A 10,782-nucleotide genomic window follows, 5' to 3' on the forward strand; every position below is an offset into this window, starting at 1 on the left:
CTCTTTACCTTCCACGTTATTCTGAAACTGGCTGTGTGAAACAATTCACATTTATGGCAAAGAAAGAAAATTTTTTTTTTTTTTTTTTTTTTTTTTTGTGGTACGCGGGCCTCTCACTGTTGTGGCCTCTCCCATTGCAGAGCGCAGGCTCCGGACGCACAGGCTCAGCGGCCATGGCTCACGGGCCCAGCCGCTCCGCGGCACGTGGGATCTTCCCGGACCGGGGCACGAACCCGTGTCCCCTGCATCGGCAGGCAGACTCTCAACCACTGCGCCACCAGGGAAGCCCAGAAAGAAAAATTTAAACACAAAAATTCTTCTCTGCCCACCTCTCTGTGCATTTTGTATCCACATTATGCATTGACCAGACCTCCCCCATCAGTACAAATACCTGCTCAACCATAAAGAGCAACATTCTCCCAGCATCAGTAAGACAACTCCTTAGAAGATAACATTCCTTCTGGATCTTGTAAAAGGTCACACGACCCGCCACGATGGCACTTAAATCTGGATTATGTAAACTGTCAATAATATGTCATTTAATGTAGAGCCCTCTGTCTCAAAAAACTTGTATAAACTGCGTCTTGACTTCTAACAGGCGGAACAATTCTCAGAGCTTTCTGAGAGGCTCTTCCTGGGTTATAATCCTCAAATTTGGCTCAAATAAAATTTTCCAATTCTTTTTTAGGTCGACTGATTAATTTTTCGTTGACAGCTGGCATGATCTTGTTACTTTACTGCCAGATACTAGCACATCGGTGTGACGTAGGATTTCATTTCTTATATTCTTATGGCATGAATTATTTAACACAACTTCTCTAGCCTTCCAACGTCATTCTTCTCTTTAATATCTAAAGAAGGATCAGAGCCTCCCTCCAAGGAATGCAGAAAGCCCAGTCCTTCCCCCAGACTCTATGAAGATACACAGGAAGTTCTCACATGTTTCACAAATCCATCCTGAGTGTTTTGTGTCAACTCCCTCTGGACTGCTGCTTCAGATTCTCCACTGTTCACGCCTGGCTGAAGTTCTCCAGGCCCTTTAACCTCCCCAAAGTGTAGACACAGTTTCCTCCCAAAGCATAGAAATGGATTTCCCCCCACCTTGAATTTAGAAAACACAATTAATACATTTTAGGATATTTTACTAAGGCTTGAAGAAGATCTAAGAGATTATAATAAAGAAAAGAAAAATCTGAACATTGATGTGAGATGTTAATCCTAGAACCTAGAGTTTATTGACATGCCTCTTCACAGGGAGTCAATCTCCTAGGGGATCGTCTCTTTGGGCCCCGGTCTACTTGCATGTTTACAGAATCCACTTCATCTCCTCTGGCCAAAGTTCCCTTTTGATCTCATTTCTTTCCCAAGTACCATATCCCCAGACACTGTCTCAGATTCATCTAGAGGAAGGAGAGCCATGTCATTTAATCAAAATCTCTTCTGAGAAGCATGTAGCCTCCGAAAGAAGTCAGCAGACTTTGGGATCTATTTTTGGTTTTTTTGTGTATTTGTTTTAATTAATTTTTATTGGAGTATAGTTGATTTCCAATGTTGTGTTAGTTTCTGCTGTACAGCAAAGTGAATCAGCCATATAGATATATATATCTACTCTCTTCTAGACTCCATTCCCATATAGGTCATTACAGAGCACCGAATAGAGTTCCCTGTGCTATACGGTAGGTTGCTATTAGTTACCTTTTATATATAGTAGTGTGTATATGTCAAAGGGATCTATTTTTGGATGCCTATCAATAGGCTTCCCCAAAGATAATGGTGGGTACTTCATTTACAAATACTCAACTAAAAGAAATATTTTTTACTTAATTTACAAATACCTAACTCATGAAATATGAGTCCTTCCAAAACGAAGGATGATACCCTAAAGCAAATCCACCTTCCATCATTTATGAAGGAGTTGCAGGTAAGAATGCTTGGTGGTTTAAAACATTTTATTCCCTCTTCCAAACATCAACAATTTAACTATTAGGATCTATGGTCCTAGATTACTGCCACAATAGTATTAGTAACTCTCTTCTTCTTAAGCATAGTTATTTCTATTTGACTTTTCCTTTTTGTACGCAGAAGAGCTTTAAAGACTTGTATTTCCCTCCTTTTCTTACATTTAAGCACTATCCTAGCACAGTGCAGCTTACTGGGTAATTCCTAAGAAACGTCATATTTGCACTCTTGGAGCACAAAAGTGTTGTTAGTTTTGGGAGATATTAAGTGAGGAAGGGACTGGCTTATGAAACACTTAAGAAGTAAACTTCAGAAAAGCACTTTTTACGAGGAAGAAGGGAATGGAGTATGTGGCATTTTGTTTGGCAAAAATGTCACTTTTTTTCCTTGTTTATTTTTTTAAATTAATTTTTATCGGAGTATATTTGCATAACAACAGTGTAAAAGTGTCACTTTGAAAAAAATCTGTGAGCCACTGCTTTAAGGGAAACTTGTGCTTAACCCATTGAACTTTGTCCTCTTGTGATGGGTGTGGTAGGTTTAGTTAGAAAGAAAGAAGGATCCTGGCAGTTTCTCTGCGCTTATCTGGAATTCTGGTTGTTTCTGCAGTACAAGGGTAGTATTCAATTTTCATATTTGCTTTCTTTGTGTATTATAAATACTCCAGTTTCAGGAACTTTAATTCAGTAAGAGTTTAAAGAGAAGAGGGAACTAAATACATATATATATATATATACACACTTAGATAGATAGAGATATCTATATAGATATCTATTTATATATATGATATATACATATATCAGGTATATAATATACATGTGGTGTTCCTTGAAATATCTCCAAGTGAAGGCAAAAAGTTTTGTATACTGTCTCAACAAGTTTATCATATTTAAATTTCTGCTTAACAGTTTCTGTGTAACCCTAAGTTAACCGACAGTTGATATGCCTATATTTCTGACAAAATTTGATCCCCAAATATATTTTAAATTTCAGCACTAGTGGAAAAAAATAGATTTTTACTGGCAAAATTAACTTCTTTCAACTAAAAATTCACGTTTAGGAAGCATAACCTTCGGAAATGACGTGTTTTGTACTCATATCTTTAACTCTAAAACAAACTTTATTGTTCTGTTTTTACCAAAAAGAAGTAATTACACAAATGCTATATATGTACAGTACTAAGTACTTAAAATCTTAATTATAATTATACCTGAACTTCTGCTGAATACCTAGGGACAGCAAAGACATGTCTGAACAGGTAAATCAGTACTTAATTAAATGACATCTGTGGCGCATGTGTTAACACCCTCATGAAGCTCCAAGTATGACTACTTTCTATTGCACAATTTTTAGAGCAGTAACTTTTTTTTCTAATATTGCACAAACATGATAAGGACACAAAAGACCTTTTTTTTTCCTCTGGCCACTGAACTTTCATGAGAATGTTATGAGAACCGCCTTTCTTACCACACCAGCCCCCATCCTTGACTGTATTGCCTAATAAAGACCAGATTTTTCCAAATATTATGTTTTAGCTGAGTTTACAGCAGTCATAAGGCAGTTATTAGGAATCCTTTGCATATAGCAAGGTTTAACTTAATAGTATTTTGAACTGAATATAAGGAAGCATCTTTAAAATCGCATTATCCAAAGAATCATACTTCAGCAGTTTGGCTTTCTTTCCATGCTCCAGTGTCCCACCACCTCCACCATCCTTCTGGAGTAAGCAAGTCATTCCTTAAGAAACAGTTTGTGGGAAAAAAAGAGACACCTTAATGACCCTCTATGGGACATTTTGTTTCTCTTCAAATGGGACAAAAGTGGTTCTTAGATGTAATTTTACATAACCTCAGTGGCATGATTAAGTATGGGTAGCAAAAGACGTTTATGCAATTATTAAGTCTATTGTATATGTGAGCAAAAGATAGAGCTATTATGTTTCTATAGCATTATTCTAACGTTTTGTCTTAATTTCCAATACCCAGAGTCATCTTTGAAGAATGTCAAAATGTTCCCTTTATTATAATATATGATTGGTTTGGTTTTTTTCTTTAAGGGTTGTATCTGTTTCTCTCCTAGAAAAATCCTGTTTTGATCAATGAATTAATGATTGCAATCAAAAACTCAGTTTAGTAAAATTTTACAGAAAACGTTTTGGTGGCATCCAAAAGGAAAGATTTGACTGATATATGAACGTAATTGCTTATGAAATAGAAGCAGAGGGCTTCCCTGGTGGCGCAGTGGTTGAGAGTCTGCCTGCCGATGCAGGGGACACGGGTTTGTGCTCCGGTCCGGGAAGATCCCACATGCCGCGGAGTGGCTGGGCCCGTGAGCCATGGTCACTGAGCCTGCGCGTCCGGAGCCTGTGCTCCGCAACGGGAGAGGCCACAACAGTGAGAGGCCCGCCTAGCACAAAAAAAAAAAAAAAAAAGAAATAGAAGCAGAAAATATATTACATTCATTGTAATCAAGGTAAGACAGTTGAGCCAAGGTGTGACCTTTGCAATTGCCATTCAAGCATGGCAGATATTTTGTCTGGCCTACCGACTAGTGTCTCCCATTTTCAGGTTAATTTCCAGATTTTTTTTTTTTCCCAGAATGATTTCTCAGGGCTCATGTCCCCTGCTTTGAGACAGGATGCTGTGGCTCCCATAATGTTAACTCTATTCTCTGGGGTGGCCCGACCTCAGCGTAGGGCAAACCATTCTCAGAATCACTACTCTGTTCCCATGACCTGGACCTGATTAAACAAATTATAGTGGCAAGCCCAGAAGTATTCCTCCAACCAGTTAGGCAGAAACTTGGGACCTAAGCAAGAGACAAGTCACAAAGGAAAGCAACAAAGGGGAGATAATTTCTTCAGGCATAAGGACAGAAAACTGACAGTGTAAACAAGGGGCAGAATTTGATAAGCCTGGATGGAGAAGGTGAACAGCAGCATGAAACAAATAAGACATCATGGTATGACAAGCAACTACAGACTCTGCAGTAAGCATGCGAGCAAACCTGATACATTAGCTAGCTGAAGTGTTCCAACTACCGAATCTATGAATCTAACAAAAGAAATAGAGTAATAACCAGTGCTTAAATCTCATATCAAAACTGTCCCTCCGTGTAACTCTATACTGCCTGTTTTGTTTTCATAACTCATTTTCTGTGTCTCTAGGTCCAACTGGCTATAGTCCATCTTGTTTTAAAAGTTCACCACTCCAGACCCATCTCACTGGTTAAAATAAGCAATCTTTCTACAACTTGTGAACATAAAACTTGCCTGGAAATAGCCTATTTGTTCTTCCTTGGTAAATGTTAATCATTTCCAAGTTAACAACCTGAACTTGAAATTCAATTCAGTCTAGTTAGACATGAATTCAACTGACTTTAAAATTTTAACTGACAAAAAATAATAAAATCATTAATACAAAAGAGGATAGGGATATTGCCTTATGAATGTTCAAAATGGATATTTGCAAGTGTTCCCAAATAAGGCAAGTTGCAAGTGTTTGATTTAATAGTATTTAGTAGTTTGTCTGTTCTACAACTACTTTATATTGGGGAATTAACATCCATAGACAATCTCAGGGCTAAATTCTTTGTAATATTTCTATACAGTTAAATGGATTAATTAACCAAAAGATACTTATCTTTCTTCTTGAGACTATGATAATTTAGCCAACCTATATTCAATCAGTTTATACTTTCGATAGTCATTTATTGGGGACCTATGTATAGGAAGCCCTCAGCTAGGGCCTGAAAATCACCATAGACAAGAGCAATATGTCCCAAACTCATTACAAGAGAAAAGGAGCTTCTGGAGCAGAGACATGTTTGCTTTCCCACAAGTCTCCTGCCATTTTGAGAGGAGGAGCTATTTCTCATTTTACTACTACATAGTGGGGCTTCAGATCATGGAGGAAAATGAAATGAGAATAGATAGGATGGTAAAGTTTCTGTGTGGGGCAGGGGAAGGAGATACACTAACAACTAGGTTCTTCCTTCTCTCTGGGGATTCCAACTGAATAAGGACAAAGGATGAGACAGTGGCATAGCTTGGGAATCAAGAAGGGGAGCCTCTAAGAGTCTACCTTTTAACAATGTGGTAACCATGAGTGCTTTGTTACCTGTACTGGTTTTGGTTATGGCTCATGTTTCTCCCAAGCCTTGTGCTTTCTGTTCTTCTTAAATTATACATTAAAAAATAATAATAAGTAATGAGAACAGTTTTGTCCTTAAAGGTGGTACGTAAAGTAATATTCATTTCAGGATGATTATTTTTCTTTGAATAACTCTATCTTTATAGCTTGTACCTCTAGCTCATAGTAACCATCAATAGAGTAATGACATTTTTTGTAGATATTTTTCTTAGGTTATTAGTGTGACTTACAAGCATCTTCTATTAGATAACAACAGTAAGAAGAATCTTATGTTTGTGAAGTGTTTTATAGTTTACGAACACTTTCACATACATTATCTACAAACCTGGCAGGTGGCCAGGGCAGATGTATTTATCCCTGCTCTAAAGAAACTGAGACTTAGAGAGGTCATGCAACTCACCTGAGGCATCACAGTAACTAGTAGGGAGAGGTAGGTTTTAAAGTTAGGTCATGTGTCTTCAAGCCCAGGTCACGTAACCCAGCTTCAGTTTCCTCTCCTCCATATTTTGCCTCCTGTATTATGACCCCAAGTGGATTGATTGGTACCATGACTTTTAGCCATCAGTGTTATAGATGCTGATAATATAGATGATTTTATCTGATGTTTAGTTAGCATAATATAAGTGATAGGGATTAAAAGTCACTAGCTACCACTGTACATAAAGCAACCTGAAAAATATGATTAAATCATCATGGCATGAGTATTATGAATGACCAAAAAAAGCAAGAAAATAAAAGAACAATTAAATTGTTTATTAGGAGAGAAACATTTAATCTAAAAGTTTAATAAAATAAATCCACCTCTTAGTGATTGGCTAATATATTAGCCTTCCTGGGGGTAATTTGTGTACTTTTTATTTATTATTATTTTTTTTGTGTGTGTGTGTGTGTGTGTGTGTGTGTGTGTGTGTGTGTGTGGTACGCAGGCCTCTCACTGTTGCGGCCTCTCCCGTTGCGGAGCACAGGCTCCGGACGCGCAGGCTCAGCGGCCATGGCTCACGGGCCCAGCCGCCCCGCGGCACGTGGGATCTTCCCGGACCGGGGCACGAACCAGTGTCCCCTGCAGCGGCAGGCGGATTCCCAACCACTGCACCACCAGGGAAGCCCCTGTGTACTTTTTAAAGATCTCTATTTGACAAAACATGCTGCAGAGAAAATATTTAAGCTATTTTTAAATCACTGAGCCTTTCAGTGACTCTTGTGGACGTTAGGTCAACATCATCTTCCATTTGATCCTGTTATACTATTCCCTAAAGGCAACACATTAGCAACTTAGAACACCACTTCTGGATAGTTACTCTGTTTTCTCTCCACTTTTTTGGATATTCAAATTAATAGAGAAATAGAATAATTTTTGAAACTCTTCTTGTTTAACTCAATTTACAACATTCAACATGTATGAAGCACCAGAAGCCAGGCACAAGGAAATATGGAGACCAATTAAACTTGGTCTGTGAACTCAAGAAATATGCAAGAGCAACTTCTCTCTGAATAGCAAGATTTACTTGTAGCCTCAATTTATATTTAGTAGATAACATTTTGGGCTGATTCATCAGCACTTACCCCTTTTTGGACAATGCTTCCCACCTATAGAGATGGACCCTGTGTGACTGCCTTACTCACCAGGGCTGGTCACTGGCCCAAGCTGAACTAATTAGATTTTCCCTCCTGAATTTCAAACGAGGACACAGAAACCTGTAAATTAGCTCTGGTTATAGGTCAGGTACACCCAGGAAATGAGGGCAATGGATTAGCTAGGCATGATGCTAGGGTTGCCAGGTAAAATATAGGCATCTTGTATTTTTATTTGCTAAATTTGACAACCTGACACATGTGCCATGTAAAGTGAAGAAAGCTGCTCTGTAAAAAGAGAGTAGAGGACTTCCCTGGTGGTCCAGTTGCTAAGACTCTGCGCTCCCAGTGCAGGGTGCTGGGGTTCCATCCCTGGTCAGGGTACTAGATCCCACGTGCCGCAACTGAAGACCCTGCATGTCACAACTAAAGATTCCACATGCCACAACAAAGATCCCGCACGCAGCAACGAATATCCCGCATGCCACAACTAAGAGTGGCACAGCCAAATAAATAAATATATTTTAAAAAGAAAAGAGAGAGAGAGTAGAAACATAAAGATAAGGGAAATTAAAGACTATGGTGAATGTGCAGTGGGGGAGGGGATGAGACTGAGAGAAAGAAAAAAGCATATCAAGTGTTGCCTTGGTCACTGACAACTTTTCAGTCCTCAGCTCCAGTCCCTCGGGAAATTTGACTGTATTTCTTACCCTTGAGTTCTCTGAGATACCTTGCCTCTTTATAAGAGATTTTTCTTTTCTTTAGATAGCTTAGAGAAAATCTGTTCCTTATATCAAATATGTCCTAAGGCATGTATAATGTTCTCGCACTTTGAGGGAAAGTTCTTATTCTTTCACAGACTTTAAAGAATCCACATGGTCCATAAGATATGTGAACGGGAAACTTGTTTCTTATTTGTCAAGAGTAGGAAATCTTGCCTCTCTGTAATATATATCGTGAAAGGTCTGGATCAATACTTATAAAAAATTCTGTATTTAGAAACCTATTCAAAATAGGTCTTCTTGGGCTCCTTAGAAGTGTCAGTAAACTCATTGGATGCACTTCCTCAAGATGTTATTCTAAAATGTTGTGCTAAAAGTAAAAACTATGAAGTGGCTAAATTATGAAGCCTTCAGGTATTTTATTGGTTTCAATTATGCGTATTCTTCCTATTCCCTTTCCTTGCCTCTTTCCTTCTCTCTTTTCTTTGTGTATCCTCCCTCCCGCAATCTCTAACCTCCTTCCCTAAATTCCTCCTGAGGAAAAAAGAGCCATCCAAAAAAAAAAAAAAAAAAATCCCTAACACTTCAGTGTAAATTAGTCGAAAGCGTTATTCACACTTGGAGTATTTGCATTTTAAAAAAAGACTTTCAGAGAGGGAAGTCAACAGAACATTTCTGGGCTTGCTCTGAGCGACAACTCTACATAATAATGTGGAGTTTACATTAAATAGCATTAGTTAATGGAATGGGGACAGATCATGCTGAATGGTCAAGAAAAACACCCTGCTCTGGTTCAACCTACCCCAGCTAGGATGGGGGTTAGGGCTGGAGGCTAGGGCTGGAGAGGACTTCGTGGGGTGGATCTGAGGAGAGGGTCCACGGGGATGTAAGCCACTGACAGTTGTCAGCTGAGCAACAGCCCAACCCCCAGAAGAACAAAGAAACAGAGCTGACCACGGGCCTAAAGGAGGGACAAGAGATGGATTTAAAACATGCACTCGATAGTACACTTCTAGGGTCAGTAGTATGGAGAGGTCAAGTAAGAGTAAACACTACTGTAAGATTCTTGATCCTAAAGTGAACACAGATGGATAGACCTCGTTTTTTCTTTTTACTTATTTATTTATTTTTGGCTGTGTTGGGTATTCATTGCTGCGCACGGGCTTTCTCTAGTTGCAGCGTTGCAGTGTGTGGGCTTCTCATTGCAGTGGCTTCTCTTGTTGCGGAACACGGGCTCTAGGCGCTCAGGCTTCAGTAGCTGTGGCTCGCGGGCTTAGTTGCTCTGCGGCACGTGGGATCTTCCAGGACTAGGGCTCTGAGCCATATCCCCGGCACTGGCAGGCAGATTCTTAACCACTGCACCACCACGGAAGTCCAATAGACTTCTTACTTCTACCCATAAGTGATCAGATTGTTTCCTCTCTGCAAAAACATCTACCCCCTACCTGAAATTCTAGTAATTGCATGTTCTTTCCATTAATCAGCAATCTCTTGTTAGAGTTTTAAGGAGGATTATCGGTCATTCATAACTTAATTTAATTTAAAAATAATAATTAAATAAAAATAGAAGCCACAGAAGATGTTGAAAACAACTTAATGTAAACTATGAAGAAACCAATCACTTCTTAGATGTATTATAAAATGTAGACATGTCTTATGGCTAGTGAGGAGGAAGAATTAATTTTGGAATAGGGGTAATTTGAAGGGCAGTCAGGCCCAGTGATAAGAAGGCAACATTGATAACAATATCTGAAGTGCTGGAGTTATAAGACAAGAACTGGAAGACAAGCACGAAGGAAGCCTTCTAAATCAAGTTTTTTAGTTTAAATTTTCATCTATAGTTGATCTGTCCCCCAAAAAACTGCTCCTAGAAACCAGATCCTTCATGCACATTGCAACCTTTACCTCAAGTGGGTGCTGATCTACCCCAGGGTGCACAGCTCAGTGAGCAGAGGGGGTATAAATTCCAACCCCATCCCCCCTTTTTCTTATCTGGGCATCTTGTACACAACTCATACATCCTTACGTACAACAGTCCCTTCCCCCCTGCTCTCCTGCCCACATCGACACTTGCACGCATCTACACAGTACTGAATGAAATGTGACTCATCCATCAAGGTCCAGCTCAGTAGTACTTCCATTGCCATTTTCCCTGCAGAGGCTTCTCCTGCATTACTTTATACAAGCCCTAGAGAAGCACCATGGGATAGTGACTAACAACACCAACTCTGAAGTCAAACTGCCAGTGTTTAAATCCCAGATCTGCCATTTATTAGTTGCGTAATTGTCGGTCTGTTCCTTTGTCTATAAAATGAGGGTAATGTAAGTAGCTACCTCATAAGTTTGTTACGGATATATAGCGAGTCAATACATGGTAG

The sequence above is a fragment of the Kogia breviceps genome, chromosome 12 (genome assembly GCF_026419965.1).
Source record: "Kogia breviceps isolate mKogBre1 chromosome 12, mKogBre1 haplotype 1, whole genome shotgun sequence".
Classification (NCBI taxonomy): domain Eukaryota; kingdom Metazoa; phylum Chordata; class Mammalia; order Artiodactyla; family Physeteridae; genus Kogia; species Kogia breviceps.